Source organism: Phocoena sinus, chromosome 2, assembly GCF_008692025.1.
Source record: "Phocoena sinus isolate mPhoSin1 chromosome 2, mPhoSin1.pri, whole genome shotgun sequence".
Lineage (NCBI taxonomy): Eukaryota > Metazoa > Chordata > Mammalia > Artiodactyla > Phocoenidae > Phocoena > Phocoena sinus.
The window spans coordinates 22310673-22324512 of record NC_045764.1 but is presented as its reverse complement, the minus strand read 5'-3'; positions in this window follow the sequence as shown (position 1 = coordinate 22324512).

Below are 13840 nucleotides of genomic sequence, written 5' to 3'. Positions count from 1 at the left end.
ACTCCAATCTTATCACTGGATAAATATGGCTGAAATAATCTTAATATTAACCTTATAATTTGGAGATTTTAGAGGAAAAGAGGATAAAAGGACTACTCAATAGGGATGGCATATTTCCCAGACCTGTTAATTCTTTCTTTATAAGAAGAGAGAAGAGGACAAGTTCTTGCCTAGAATATCTTAAGACCACAAGCCCTCAATGCATAATTTTCTAAGTTTTGGAACAATAGAGATGTTATTAAGTTGGCACTAGTGACTGAGAATATACCTGCATTTCTACTAAAGTCCCATCTCTTATGAGGAAAGTGTTCTGATCCATCAGATAAATAACATATTTTGTCTTGCTTGGAGCAGAACAACAATATTCAAAAACATTAAAGAATATTTAAAGATAAGATAAACTTTCTTTCTTATTTTTACATACAGTGTTATTACATCACTTTGGTGTTCTTTAAAGTAGCCATAAAGGGCACTTCCAGTTTCTTTTCTGCTTTCCATTCTTCAAAACTTGTGAATTTCTTTAATGCTATTTAAACAGAGATCACTGGCTCTATCATTAAGTCCTTTTATCACACTTTCTGAAGGCCTGAAAATAATAGTACAAGGATGCATGAGATTTTATAGAGACATATATATGAGGAACAAGAAAACCTACTCAATTTTTGTTTTCAGTGAGGAGTTTGGCGGATGCTTTATACTAGAGAGGGTTTTTGGTTACAAGATCAAGAAAATCTTTGTTTAAACAAAAAAACAAAAAAATTATTGGCTCATATAATTAAAAGTCCAGAAGTGCAGGAGTAGAGGTGGCCTTAGAGATGGGTAGAATCAGGGGCTCATGCTGTCAACAGTTCCATCTCCCTTGTCTCCTTTTTTCTCAGAATGTAGGTGGCATTTGCTTAGACCAGCTGTCTTCATAAGATTGGAACCTCATAAGGCATGTCCAAACTAATGTCAAAACTGCCCTCTAGGGCTTCCCTGGTGGCGCAGTGGTTGAGAGTCCGCCTGCCGATGCAGGGGACATGGGTTCGTGCCCCAGTCCGGGAAGATCCCACATGGCATGGAACAGCTAGGCCCATAAGCCATGGCCGCTGAGCCTGCGCTTCCGGAGCCTGTGCTCCGCAACAGGAGAGGCCACAACAGTGAGAGGCCCGCGTACCGCAAAAAAAACAAACAAACAAAAAAAAAACTGCTCTGTACTTTTCAACTTCCAGTTAGAAAAATACTCAGGATGTATTTTTATGTCTGATTTGGGTGCCATGCCCATCAATGGACCAATAAACATGTCCTAGATACTGCAGTGTTATTATTGGCAGCCTCCACTAGAACTTCCTAACTAAAGTGGGAAGTTCACACTACCCAATAGAAGGGGGGATTTTCACCCAAAGACTGGGTTAGGGTTACCAGGGAGACAGACACTTTATATGTGGCTGCTTCCCACTAGCTGTCTATCTTACATTTGGTAGTGTATATATGTCCATGCCACTCTCTCAGTTTGTCCCAGCTAACCCTTTCCCCTACCCGTGTCCCCAGGTCCATTCTCTATGTCTGCATCTTTATTCCTGGCCTGCCCATAGGTTCCTCAGAACCATTTTTTTTTTTTTTTTAGATTCCATATATATGTGTTAGGATATGATATTAGTTTTTCTCTTTCTGACTTACTTGACTCTGTATGACAGTCTCTAGGTCCATCCACTTCACTACAAATAACTTTCTTTGTATGGCTAATAGTCCATTGTATATATGTGCCACATCTTCTTTATCCATTCATCTGTTGATGGACACTTAGGTTGCTTCCGTGTCCTGGCTATTGTAAATAGTGCTGCAATGAACATTGTGGTACATGACTCTTTTTGAATTATGGTTCTGTCAGGGTGTATGCCCAGTAGTGGGATTTCTGGGTCATATGGTAGTTCTGTTTTTACTTTTTTAAGGAAGCTCCATACTGTTCTCCATAGTGGCTGTATCAGTTTACATCCCCATCAACAGTGCATGAGGGTTCCCTTTTCTCCACACCCTCTCCAGCATTTATTGTTTGTATATTTTTTGATGATGGCCATTCTGACTGGTGTGAGGTGATACCTCATGGTAGTTTTGATTTGCATTTCTCTAATGATTAGTGATGTTGAGCATCCTTTCATGTGTTTGTTGGCAATCTGTATATCTTCTTTGGAGAAATGTCTATTTAGGTTTTCTGCCCATTTTTGGAGTGGGTTGTTTGTTTTTTTGATATTGAGCTGCATGAGTTCTTTGTATGTTTTGAAGATTAATCCTTTGTCAGTTGCTTCGTTTGCAAATATTTCCTCCCATTCTGAGGGTTGTCTTTTCTTCTTGTTTATGGTTTCCTTTGCTGTGCAAAAGGTTTTAAGTTTCATTAGATCCCATTTGTTTATTTTTGTTTTTATTTCCATTTCGCTAAGAGCTGGGTCAAAAAGGACCTTGCTGTGATTTATGTCATAGAGTGTTCTGCCTATGTTTTCCTCTAAGAGTTTTCTAGTGTCTGGCCTTACATTTAGGTCTTTAATCCATTTTGAGTTTATTTTTGTGTATGGTGTTAGGGAGTATTCTAATTTCATTCTTTTACATGTAGCTGTCCAGTTTTCCCAGCACCACTTATTGAAGAGGCTGTCTTCTCTGTTGTATATTCTTGCCTTCTTTATCATATATAAGGTGACCATATGTGCGTGGGTTTCTCTCTGGGCTTCCTGTCCTGTTCCTTTTATCTGTATTTCTGTTTTTGAGCCAGTACCATAATGTGTTGATTACTGTAGCTTTGTAGTATAGTCTGAAGTCTGGGAGCCTGATTCCTCCAGCTCCGTTTTTCTTTCTCAAGATTGCTTTGGCTATTTGGGGTCTTTTGTGTTTCCATACAAATTGTGTAATTTTTTGTTCTAGTTCTGTGAAAATTGCCATTGGTAGTTTGATAGGGATTGCATTGAATCTGTAGATTGCTTTGGGTAGTACAGTCATTTTCACAATGTTGATTCTTCCAATCCAAGAACATGGTATATCTCTCCATCTGTTTGTATCATCTTTAATTTCTTTCATCAGTGTCTTATAGTTTTCTGCATACAGGTCTTTTGTCTTCTTAGGTACGTTTATTCCTAGGTATTTTATTCTTTTTGTTGCAATGTGAGCACCTACTTTTTGAATGCCCTGTTCTAGGTGCTGAAGATAAAATAAGATAATCATAATTGCTGCCCCCAAGAAGCTAATAATCTAGTGAAGGAGAAAGACACAATGTAGACAAATAAATAGTAAATAATATCAGGTACTAATAATTGCTACAAAGAAATTAAAATGGAATTCTATGGGAATGGGTAACCTAAAAGAAGATGTATACTACTTTTATTCAGGATACCTGCTCTGAGCAGGTCATATTGAATCAGGACATGAATGATGAGAGACAGCTATGTAAACATAGATTTGGGAGAAAAGCCTCACAAGCAGAAGCATTAGCAGCTACAGGAATAAGAGATGAAATGCTCAGGGACAAAAAGAAGGTTGGTGTGCCTGGAGATTATAAAATGAAGAAAAGATTTGAGGGACATGAGGTCATATATAGACATAGTGGCTGAGTGGTATAACTCCTGGTAGGTCATGGTAAAAAAAAATTTTTTTCTTAATATATTGAGAAACCATTGCAATTTTTTAAAGAGGGTAGTAATGTGATACAGTTTAGGCTTTAAAAGCTTACTCTGGCTTCTCTGTGGAAGGCAAGAGAACAAACAGGGAGACATGACAGGAAGCTATTTGTTAAGCTTCAGATGAAAGATGATGGTGACGGAAACCAAGGTTATAAAAGTAAAGATGGTAAAACATGGCTGAAGGTGAAAGCAGTCTTCACTACTGAACTGGATATGATGATTGGAGCAAAGTGGCATCAAGCATAATACTTTGTTTTGGGGTTTTTTGTTTGTTTTGTTTTCCTAAACAACTGGGTATATGGTGATACCAGTTACTTATCTTAAAAGCAGGAAAATCAGGTCAGAAGAACCAACCATTTTGTTCTACTCATATTACTTTAAGGATCCTACTACATATTTAAAGAATGGTGTTAAACTGAGATGTGTACACAGACAAAAGTCTGGGCTAGGAAAACTTTTATCTATTCACTTAATACATTCTGAGGCTCTATTATATGCAGGCAGGCAGTGTTATAGGCATTTGATTACAAAATACTGAAACATACAAAAATACAAGGCATTTGATTACATAAAACAGTGAAACATACAAAAATACAGAAAGTCCATGGCTCATGGAGCTTATAATCTACTGAGGGAAGACAAAAAATTAAAATATATATATTTGAAAAAGTAAATATAAATATGTTACATAGTATAATAGGAAGAGATAAATTTTTTTTTTTTTTTTTTTTTTTTTGCAGTACGTGGGCCTCTCACTGCTGTGGCCTCTCCCGTTGCGGAGCACAGGCTCCAGACACGCAGGCTCAGCGGCCATGGCTCACGGGCCCAGCCGCTCCGCGGCACGTGGGATCCTCCCAGACCGGGGCACGAACCCGTGTCCTCTGCATCGGCAGGCGGACTCTCAGCCACTGCACCACCAGGGAAGCCCATGGAAGAGATAAATTTTATGGAAGAAAATTATCAGGGCAAATGGTAACAGGAGTTCCAAAGGCAATGTGATTTTAACAAGGAAACATTTGAGCAAAACTTGAAGGTAGTTGGAATTAGCATGTGGACACTTGTGGGAGTAGTATGCCATGCAAAAAAGGAGGGTCCTGTCAGTGCAAATGCCCTAAGACAGGAGCTTGGCCAGCCAGTGTGTTCACAGCGGAGTGGGAAAGGGGGAGAGTCGTAGAAGAGATCAGAGAGGCGGTGGGGACCAGACCCAGTTAGTGTGAGGACCTTGCTTTTACTCTGAATGAAATAGTTAGGCGAAGAATCAACATGACCTGATCCCCCATTTAAAAGAGATACTCTGCATGTCCTATTGAGAGAATTCAGTTTATCCACTATATTTTAAAGCCACGGTTCTGGATGAGATCTGTTAAGGAGACAATGCAGATGGAAAAGAGCATCAAGAACAGAGAAATGGACATTATGTTTGACATTTAGAGGTCCTTGGAGTGGCTAGCAAATAAGTCTTAGAAGAAAAGTCAATGAGAAAGAAAGAAATTCATGGAAGCCTAGTTGGAATTGAAGAATGTTTCCATTAGAAGATGTGGTCCACTTTGTCAAATACCACTGAGAAGTGAGTGAGATGAGGGCAGGAATGAAATATATTATATATTTTGTGGATGATTCAGGATGCTGTTAATCTTATAAGGGCCATTTCAATTAAATGGTACAGAAAAACTACTAAAAATAAAACCAGACAAAAAAACCCAAAAACACAATAAGGCATGGAGAAGTCATTTGAAGTGTTTCATTGTGAAGAATAACAGGACAGCATGATGGTAAATCAAGGAAACACAAAATCGGGGTGGGGGGGTGTGGAGTTAGTATTTGTAAGGTAGGCATGTTAAATAAACATCTGTATGTCGATGGATTTAATCCGGTTAGAAAGAGAGAAACCAATAAGAGAGAAACCAATGATACAGGAGAAAGAGGACAGAATAATAGGAAGAAAGTCCTGGAAAAGATGACACAAAAAGAAATCTAAGGAATGAGTGAGGAAGTGGGACTTCAATTTAACCAGAGAGACAACAAAGTGGGTGGGTAGAATTTACACTTAGGCTGTAGTTGTTGGTATTTTAAGATAAAATAGTTCTTATCTACTGATTCTATTTTCTCTAAGAAGTATGTAGTCAGTAGCTGAGAATGAGGGGGAATGCAGTGTATGATAAGAGGGAGGGTGTGAAATGAGAATGCCAGAGAGTGGAAAAGTAAATTCATTAGCAATAGTATCTTTTAGTGTTGTATGCCGAATTGATGTTTTTGTCCAGAAGTTTGTTCCATTGAAATTTTGTTCCAAAACTCATCACTTAACAACAGTTGTATGATTTTTCTCCCACAAAAATTTGCTCCTGTGAAAGTATAGATAAATTCATAGTTGAATTTAGCCTAGGGTAGAGTTTTACCGCTAAGAATGACAGAGAGTAATGGGAGTTCATAAAAGTCTTGGCAAGTGGGTATTTTTAATGACATATAATGGATTATAGGGTGTATGAAAGGTTCTGAGAAGAGAAATGGATACTGAAATATATTTTGGTCTCCATGAAGCTGGAGAAAGGCTGGAGTGGGAGAAATGGAGTCAGACAGTTGAAAGGAGATGGCAGTTTGGGAGAAAATTATTTGAAACCACTGGATGGCTGAGTTGAGAACAGATGAAAAAAACATTGGCCCTAAGAAAGGCAAACAAATAGAAGACATGAATTTGGAGAAGTGATGTCTTGGGAATTATAACAGTAGTAAAACTGGAAGTAATGAAGTTATCAATTAATGAAGGAACATTCCTGAAAGGGTAACAAATGACAGCAACAACAGGTAATAAAGAAAGGTAAAGTCTGACACCATGGAAGTCAAAGGAGCTAGGTGTTTTAAAGAAGAAAATGAGACAGTCTGGAAGCGGCTTGGGAAACAAGAAGGAAATATATCTTCTATTAAAGCCTTGAGGCATGTGTCATGTGAGAGAACATGGAAGCACCCAGGTAGGAGCAAAAGCTGAAGGGAATTTTTAGAGAAGACTCATCAGGCACTTGCTGCTGACGAACTAGAGGTTTTAAAAGCACAATGGAAATTTTGGTAAGCAGATAGACATGAGAAATGGAACCTGACTACAGGATGTACAGACAAAATGTATGAGAATTGATTCTTATTTCCATGTATGATCTAGGTAGCCTGAACTTCTACCCAGTGATTGACGGAAGCAAGGATGAGGATGAATGTAATCATGGGCTGGTCCCGGAAGTCAGAGCACTCAGTAATTGAAAACGTAATGGTGCATATCTCAGCAGCTACTAGAAATATGGCAGCTTGGAGCAACTCCATGAATGAAAACACAAGAGGCTGTTCATGTCCCTGGGAGACTTTTTGGCTCATCCTGGAGTATCTCTGTCTCACCTACAGAGCGCATGCTTGTGATAACTGCACCATAGGTGGCTGTAGTGCATCCACTGCTTTTGATTATGCTTCTCCTTGTGCCTCATATTCCCCACACATTTCTTTCTCTTTCTGGTGAATTCCTATTCAAGGTCAAACTTAAACATCACCTCTTGATTCCTCATCAAGGCTTTCGTGACCCTTCTCCCTACCCATTGAGTTAACTGTTCCACTACCTGTTGTGCTGATGGTCACATTGCTCTTTCAACTGGTATTAAAACTACATGGGTTGTCTTTTCGTCCTGTTTATGGTTTCCTTTGCTGTGCAAAAGCTTTTAAGTTTCATTAGGTCCCATTTGTTTATTTTTGTTTTTATTTCCATTTCTCTAGGAGGTGGGTCAAAAAAGATCTTGCTGTGATTTATGTCATAGAGTGTTCTGCCTAGGTTTTCCTCTAAGAGTTTGATGGTGTCTGGCCTTACATTTAGGTCTTTAATGCATTTTGAGTTTATTTTTGGGTATGGTGTTAGGGAGTGTTCTAATTTCATTCTTTTACATGTAGCTGTCCAGTTTTCCCAGCACCACTTATTGAAGAGGCTGTCCTTCCTCCACTGTATATTCTTGCCTCCTTTATCAAAGATAAGGTGACCAGATGTGTGTGGGTTTATCTGTGGCCTTTCTATCCTGTACCATTGATCTATATTTCTGTTTTTGTGCCAGTACCATACTGTCTTGATTACTGTAGCTTTGTAGTATAGTCTGAAGTCAGGGAGCCTGATTCTCCAGCTCCGTTTTTCTTTCTCAAGATTGCTTTGGCTATTTGGGGTCTTTTGTGTTTCCATACAAATTGTGAAATTTTTTGTCCAGCAAAGGAAACCATAAACAAGACGAAAAGACAACCCTTAGAATAGGAGAAAATATTTGCAAATGAAGCAACTGACAAAGGATTAATCTCCAAAACATACAAAGAACTCATGCAGCTCAATATCAAAAAAACAAACAACCCAATCCAAAAATGGGCCGAAGACCTAAATAGACATTTCTCCAAAGAAGATATACAGATTGCCAACAAACACATGAAAGAATGCTCAACATCATTAATCATTAGAGAAATGCGAATCAAAACTACAATGAGATATCATCTCACAATGGTCAGAATGGCCATCATCAAAAAATCTACAAACAGTAAATGCTGGAGAGGGTGTGGAGAAAAGGGAACCCTCTTGCACTGTGGGTGGGAATGTAAGCTGATACAGCCACTATGGAGAACAGTATGGAGGTTCCTTAAAAAACTAAAAATAGAACTACCATACGACCCAGCAATCCCACTACTGGGCATATACCCTTAGAAAACCATAATTCAAAAAGAGTCATGTACCACAATGTTCATTGCAGCACTATTTACAATAGCCAGGACATGGAAGCAACCTAAGTGTCCATTGACAGATGAATGGATAAAGAAGATGTGGCACATATATACAATGGAATATTACTCAGCCATAGAAAGGAACGAAACTGAGTTATTTGTAGTGAGGTGGATGGACCTAGAGACTGTTATACAGAGTGAAGTAAGTCAGAAAGAGAAAAACAAATACCGTATGCTAACACATATATATGTAATCTAAAAAAAGAAAAAGTCAGAAGATGGGAATAGGGGCAAGATGGGAATAAAGATTCAGACCTACTAGAGAATGGACTTGAGGATACGAGGAGGGGGAAGGGTAAGCTGGGACAAAGTGAGAGAGTGGCATGGACACTACCAAACGTAAAATAGGTAGCTAGTGGGAAGCAGCTGCATAGCACAGGGAGATCAGCTTGGTGCTTTGTGACCACCTAGAGGGATGGGATAGGGAGGGTGGGAGATGCAAGAGGGAAGAGATATGTGGATATTACGTATATGTATAACTGATTCACTTTGTTATAAAGCAGAAACTAACACCACCGTAAAGCAATTATACTCTAATAAAGATGTTTAAAAAAAAACCTACATGGAACTGTTTCTCACTTTAGGCTTCCCACTTTTGTAAACCACTCATCTTCCCCTTACTCTCATGGCCTACCTCACTGTTCCATTCCACCCATGCCTGTGACATAATCTGAGCTGCAGCAAGAGCAAAATGTCCCTGGTACTTCTCTCTCCAGCTATCCTTAAATAATATGGGAGTGTTTCTGCAGATGTGGAATTTATTAGCTACTTGATTCTGAGTCTGCCATAACTCTTTAACTTTTTGCAAATTTGTGTATACACTGAATGCTACAGAAGCAATAATTAGAATGGAATTAAGGCTTGGAAGAAAACAAATCAAAATATGGGTAAAAACTATAATTGAGAATGCATGCTTCACAGGAAAGATACTGCTAATTGATTAACATTTTTAATAAAGGTTATCTTCAGGCAAATCATCACTGTGATATTACTACACTTTAAAGGGGCTAATAGTCATGGACCAATAAAAACAAATGTATGAGCTGTTAAAGTAAGACTAAAAAAACATAAACAAAAAAACCCGACTAATCTCAGGCTTGCCTTTGAAATCTCCATATTTCCCCCACTAATTTTTTTCTGTCTTCTTTCTTACTTTACTTGCAGTGCTGAACTTATATAACAGAATGTCTTAATAACTAAAAGGTCATCTGGTTTAGCCCTGTTTACAGTTAGTACTACAGTAACTAAATGATTACCCAAAGAAGAAGTACTTATAAGAAAATTTCAATAAGAATACACTTAAGTCTGCTTAGGTGATCAAGGAGAAGGAACGTTTATCTCTTTAAGCAAAAATTTTAGAAGAGACTGGTTATGTACATTTCAAGAGCGGTGACAGTTATTTTGGAGAAACAAAGTTTTCTTGCCCTCTCCACTTCACGCCTATAGTTTTCATATAAACTCTTCAACTCAGTGACTCTAGGGAATTTTGGCAGGCATAAGACTCCCAATGAATTTTCTTTGCTAGGAAGTATATAGCATAGGGAATGAGAAGAAGTATAAGCAAGTGAATATGTTTTGAAAATGGAAATTTTCAGAAGTTGATTATTTTTATTATAATAAGGTGACTCTACTACCAAAAATAACCTATTTCTAAGTTTGTGGCTTCCCTACCTTATCTTCTTGACTCTACTGATCATGACCATTATATTGAATTCCATATCCAACGTTTTCTTGCTTTCCTTTTTATGTAGTTTTATAATTCTATAAGAATACTTAAGATTATTTTCTTAATTATTTTTACCTCTATATAAGTTTATTTGTAATAAAGTCTTTTAGGTCTTACATTTTTCTTTTAATATCATATTGCAAAAATCCATCCATTTTTATTTTCATTATAGTATACATGAATATATTACAGTTAATAAATCCAATCTTTATTTTAGGGATCCTGAGTTGTTTACTTTTTTGCATATATCCCATGGTAAATATGTACCAGTATTTTTGGGGGGGGGTTAATAAAGAGGGAGTAAAATTAATGGGTCAGAAAGTATAGGAATGCTCAACTAAATAAAATTTTAAAAAATGAAAGCTATAAATGGACCAGAGAATCTCATGATTCAAATATTAAGAGTACTACCACTGTGTTGGCCCAAGTTTCACTAAGTTTCTGATTAAACAAATACTTTTCACATCCTTTCCTAAAATTAAGCTCATTTTAACTCCATTAAATAGTTACTTGCCTAGAGAAAAAATAGTGTGATAAAAAGATCAGGGGCTTCCCTGGTGGCGCAGTGGTTGAGAGTCCGCCTGCCGATGCAGGGGACGCTGGTTCGTGTCCCGGTCCGGGAGGATCCCACATGCCGCGGAGCGTCTGGGCCCGTGAGCCATGGCCGCTGGGCCTGCGCGTCCGGAGCCTGTGCTCCGCAACGGGAGAGGCCACGGCAGTGAGAGGCCCGCGTACCACAAAAAAAAAAAAAAAAAAAAAAAAAAAAAAAGATCAGAATCTTTGAGTCAGCTGAAGCTGGTTTAGAATCCTGTTTTCTAATATAAAAGAGTGGCAGTAAATCTTACTGTGTAATGGCAATGGCTCTAGGGACAGAATTTTTGGGAGTTTTAAGTCTCATGTTCACCATTTCCTAACTGGTGCCCATTAGAAAGTTTTTAAACTGCTTTTGACACAGTTGCCCTGTCTATAAGATGAAGGTTGAAAACTGGGTCCAGTGGGGGAAAAACAAACCCACTACAATGTTTGTAGAGATAAAACAATGTAATAGAGGGATTAGGACATATAAAGATGGGAGAAGGCGGGGGTAGTAAAGATCTAGATAAGAAGGCTGTAGCTGCAGATCCAGAGAAACAGGAGTTCCTGCAGTGAGTTGATAAGCCAGAGCTTATGAAGAGGTCTGAAAAGAGGCTGCCTTTGCCCACCACTATCTCCTAAGAATAATAGACTCTCCTCCATTCTGCTTCCCAAGCCTCTCACTTTCTTCTTATTGGAAAACTCTAAGGCAGAACCCTCCAGACCAGGAAAAATATAGTTCTTGGCTTCTCTTCTACAATGCTAATGGTATCTTATGCATAGAAGGCAATGCTGGTAAATAACAATCCATGGTTTGTGATACCTACCTCATAAAGCTGAAAAGATTAAATAATGTCCATGTATTCAGAATAGTGACTGGCTCCAAGAATATATTCAACACCTTGTTTTACAAATGATGTGATCTAGTTAAGTTACTTTACATCTTTGCCATTTTTTCCTTCTCTCTCTCTCATTGTAGAATACAGATAATGTGATGTTATCATTTCTTAACAAGGAACTCATGGCATACTCATCTTCTTAGGTTTAGTTGGTACCCAGGACTGTGCCTGGGTATAGTAGGCACTTAAAATGCTAGTTGTCTTCCCCCTCATTCCTCTAGTATTTTCTTGAATTATCTCCATGCACAATACACTGTGCTAGGAAGGTTTGGCATGAAAATTATATAAAATACAGCTACTACCATCAAGGAATTTACAATGCAGAAAAATATTTTTTTTTCTAAAGGAGTTGGGTCTGTTATACACCCAGTGCCCTTCTGAGAGTAAAGCCAGAGAAGATGGTCCACAGTGCCTAAGTTACAATATTTTGTATAATATGAAGAGTAACATATACAGAACTGAGTATATACAGAACTGAGTCTTAAAAGGAATCCTTATTTACCGAGGAACAAAGAGTCCTAGAGAAGCAGTATATCATCACCACTCAAAGTTACAACTCTGGATCCAAAATACTGGGTTAAAATCCCAGGTTTGACACTTATTAGGCATATAACCATGGGTCACTTATTTAGATTCCCTCTGCCTCTGAGACCTGGAGATATTAACAGCAACCACCTGAGAGCATCATGGTACAGATTAAATTGAGTAATATATTTAAAATTCTTAAAGAGTCTCTGGCACATAAAAATCAATAAAAAGCTTTTATTATCATAATTATTATTAATATCCAGGATGAACTGAATGTTGCAGAAACAGGCACACTTGCTGCAGGATAGGTAGACTATGCTGTGAAACATTCATATTCAGTATGGATGATCGGTTTTGGATGGTGTTAACATTCATTTATTCTGTCCAAGAGCCCTGAATGTAAAGCAAAGTGAAAGATTTGGAAGCAGATGGTTCAGTAGGATAAGTAACAAAAGTAGAGAGAAAGGGTAATGGAGACAAAGAGATGAATGGCTGAGTTGCTAGAGTGAGAGCATCCCTATTCATGGTGAGAAAAGAGATGATGTGAACAGGTTTGCAGAGCTTCTCTTGCATCACTAATCTTGTCAACTGATTGTTGAATGATAATGACTCCAATTAGCAGTGAATTCTGGCTGTGTGATTGATGAGATGATTTCTAATTTTTACCTGCTTTCCTGTCATCTGGATGGGAACTCCCAATTATTTTTGATCAACTCACTGTTTCTCTGTCCCTAAGCACATAAAGAAAATAATGATGTTGAAAAAGAGAAACTCCATATTATTGGAGGTACAATGGAATAATGTAGAAACAGAGCAGATATATAGTTATAGATATATCCCATTTATCTTCTTCTGTCAGTTTCTCCATACCACTACCACTCCCTACCCCAACAAGTTAAGCCAACATAGATTCTGGGGCTATTCCAAGCATAGAATTTGCTTGATGGGTACTATTAGCTGCATACTTTGACTATGCTCTGGAAATGAATGCTGTTGCTAAATGGACCAATATACTGATGGAATCAGAAAAGGCAAGCAGAGCTTTAGAGAGAGAATAAAGGTATTTAGCATTTACAGGATTTTTGTGACATTAGTTTTAGGGTCGAGCCATCATTATTAAATTTTATTCTCATTTGCCTAGGCTCCCCACCCTTCAAATCTCAGTGATTATTATAAAACATTATAATTATAAATTGTAATATTTGTAATATTTAATTATATAAGTATAAAATTAACCAGTTCTTCAAGGATATCATCTATATTGAAAAATAGTGACAGAAGTGGGGAACTTGAATATGAGGCCAAGAATAGTCTCTGAAAAGGAAACGAAACACCTATCTTCTTAAACTAAGTACTATAAAAAAACAGGTTTTGGGCTCCCCTGGTGGCGCAGTGGTTGAGAGTCCGCCTGCTGATGCAGGGGACACGGGTTCGTGCCCCGGTCCAGGAAGATCCCACTTGCCGCGGAGCGGCTAGGCCCATGAGCCGTGGCCGCTAAGCCTACGCGTCTGGAGCCTGTGCTCTGCAGTGGGAGAGGTTACAACAGTGAGAGGGCCGCGTACCGGAAAAAAAAAAAAAAAACAGGTTTTATCAAGAAGAAAAAAAAAAAATCCATGAGAGTGTAATACACAATTAATTAAGGTAATGTTGTTTACAGTTTAAAGTGTTTAGCAGACTTTTGTTTGCTC